At 44.7% G+C, this 3,031-nt stretch overlaps 1 pseudogene; it reads left to right on the forward strand.

Moving 5' to 3' along the window:
- The first annotated feature begins 2,274 nt into the window (after positions 1–2,274).
- On the forward strand, positions 2,275–2,699 carry LOC105463737 (large ribosomal subunit protein eL32-like; annotated as a pseudogene).
- Positions 2,700–3,031: the final 332 nt, after the last annotated feature.

Raw genomic sequence — 3,031 nt, forward strand, 5'->3', positions numbered from 1 at the left:
CAATTTCATCTCTAGGCAAAAAAAGAGCAAGTTCTTTCAAACAACTTTCCAACAAGATTGCTGAATATCTTGACACACTAGTTCTTGACTTAATATATTCCATTTCCTGTTTGAAATTATTGATTAACCCTGAATCCTGTCTCACAAACTTTGGTTATTTCTCACCTTTAAAAATGTGTTTAGATGTGGAAAGAATAGGATATCCACAGATTTAGTATGAGTCTGTAAGACAGACCATGAGACAAGAGAAAATAGAATCGAATTTTTAGAAATGAAATATTTTTTTTTGTTGTTGTTGTTTTTTGAGACGGAGTCTGGCTCTGTCCCCCAGGCTGGAGTGCAGTGGCCGGATCTCAGCTCACTGCAAGCCCCGCCTCCCGGGTTCCCGCCATTCTCCTGCCTCAGCCTCCCGAGTAGCTGGGACCACAGGCGCCCGCCACCTCGCCCGGCTAATTTTTTTTGTATTTTAGTAGAGACAGGGTTTCACTGTGTTAGCCAGGATGGTCTCGATCTCCTGAACTCGTGATCCGCCCGTCTCGGCCTCCCAAAGTGCTGGGATTACAGGCTTGAGCCACCGCGCCCGGCCATATTTGAAACAGGTTTAGCTATTTTGACTTCATCTTCGTTGGCATTTTCTCTTGCTGCTGCCCGGGGTTGAATTAGCATCTTTTTCCCAGTTGAGTAAAGTTTTCACCCACATTCTACTTTGCCCTTCCTGGTTTACTGCCATCACTTTTCACTTTCACCAGTCAAGTTTCCTCCTTAGGAATGAAGCAGAAAATCCAACTTAGTCATTTTCAGCAGACAGAGTAACCTAGGTTGTCATCTTCCAAAGATTTCACAAACATTTGTGCGTGTCTGAACTCTTAAGGCTTTATGAGATCATGGGGAATTTTAAGGGACTTCTGTAGCTGAATAAATTCCACACCCTGTACTCCCACACTTGCCAAATACAACCTAAAGTAAATCTCATGTCCACAAATAAGGGATTTACTTCAACTAGCAGGACTGAAGGAATGGATTCCTACCAGTTCTAATTCGTGACTCTATTATCGCCAAGCTATTTTAGTGAAGACAAGCCAAAATCCTCCAATTTTTTTCCAATGGTTGAATACTGGATACTAATGCTTGTGCTGTCACTGAATCAACTCAAAAGGGAAAAAGAGTTGGACCAGAGTCAGAGCACTAGCTGTTTGTTTTTTGAGACGGAGTTTCACTCTGTCGCCAGGCTGGTGTGTAATGGCGCGAACTTGGCTCACTGCAACCTCCGCCTCCCAGGTTCAAGCGGTTCTCCTGCCTCAGCCTCCGGAGTAGCTGAGATTACAGGCGCTAACCACGACGCCCTGCTAATTTTTTTGTATTTTCATAGAGACGTGGTTTTAACCATGTTGGCCAGGCTGGTCTCGAACTCCTGACCTCAGATGGTCTCGCCTGCCTTGACCTCCCAAAGTGTTGGGATTATAGGCCTGAGCCACCGTGCTGACCCAGAGCACTAGTTTTAAGAGATTTCAGGCCACCGCTGTTCTCCACTCCCCTTTCAAAAATGTGTGAAAACCTAGAGGCGGCTTTCCACTGGACACAGTCTGTATCTGCCCATCCCTTAAAGCAAGCAACAAGATATTGAAAAAATGGTTGGAAAAAATACAGCAAGTCCTGTAAATGACAAGTAATCTTTCAAATTCATCTTTTTCTACTTGTCTTTTAGCCAAGACCAAATCATCATGTTGCAACGATTTTCACTCCTACATTGCTCTTCCTATGAATTTCCCTGCATCCTGTCACTTGGTGTCTTTCTGGAGTTTCTTTATGTTGGCCATTAATCAGGAATGGCCCCGAGCTCCACCTGCTCCGTGCTAGTCTCTGACTCTGTCTGCCAGAAATCCTGCTGGGACTCTTATCTGCTGGAAAAAGTCAGTTTTCTTAATCTAAACATCAGTTAGCCTGTTCCTCTAAGGACTGAAAACCAGGGATTCAGGAGGCAGTTCAGATAATGTAAATCCTCTCTTTTCTTTAACCTTCACGAGGGTCCTAATTGCTCCAGAAATCTCTTCCTAATCATATTCAATGGACCTTTCCGGTTCTCCTGGGCCTCAAACTCGCTCCTGCTTTGTTTCTTTCTTTCTCGAAACTGTCTCCTCCTTGGCTTCCACGATCTCTTGCTTTTCCTCTTACTATCCTGACAACTTTTTGTCTTGCTTGCTAACTAAGGCACTCTTAAGATTAAATTGCCCTTCTCTCTTCCTCGGCGCTGCCTACGGAGGTGGCAGCCATCTCCTCCTCGAAGGCATCATGGCCGCCCTCAGACCCCCTGTGAAGCCCAAGATCGTCAAAAAAAGAACCAAGAAGTTCATCCGGCACCAGTCAGACCGATATGTCAAAATTAAGCGTAACTGGCGGAAACCCAGAGGCATTGACAACAGGGTTCGTAGAAGATTCAAGGGCCAGATCTTGATGCCCAACATTGGTTATGGGAGCAACAAAAAAAACAAAGCACATGCTGCCCAGTGGCTTCCGGAAGTTCCTGGTCCACAACGTCAAGGAGTTGGAAGTGCTGCTGATGTGCAACAAATCTTACTGTGCCGAGATTGCTCACAATGTTTCTTCCAAGAACCGCAAAGCCATCGTGGAAAGAGCTGCCCAGCTGGCCATCAGAGTCACCAACCCCAACGCCAGGCTGCGCAGTGAAGAAAATGAGTAGACAGCTCATGTGCACGTTTTCTGTTTAAATAAATGTAAAAACTGCAAAAAAAAAAAAAAAAAAAGGATTAAATTATTGAATCTTTTTTATCTCCATTAATTTTCACAATCTAGGTTGTTATGCTTTCTTTTTTTTTTTTTTTTTTTTTTTGAGGCGGAGTCTCATTTTGTCGCCCAGGCTGGAGCACAGTGGTGCAATCTCGGTTCACTGCAATCTCCGCCTCCGCCTCCTGGGTTCAAGTGATTCTCCTGCCTCAGCCTCCCAAAGAGCTGGTATTACAGGCGCCTGCCACCACGCTTGGCTAATTTTTTTGTATTTTTAGTAGAGACAGGG

Source organism: Macaca nemestrina, chromosome 8, assembly GCF_043159975.1.
Source record: "Macaca nemestrina isolate mMacNem1 chromosome 8, mMacNem.hap1, whole genome shotgun sequence".
NCBI lineage: Eukaryota > Metazoa > Chordata > Mammalia > Primates > Cercopithecidae > Macaca > Macaca nemestrina.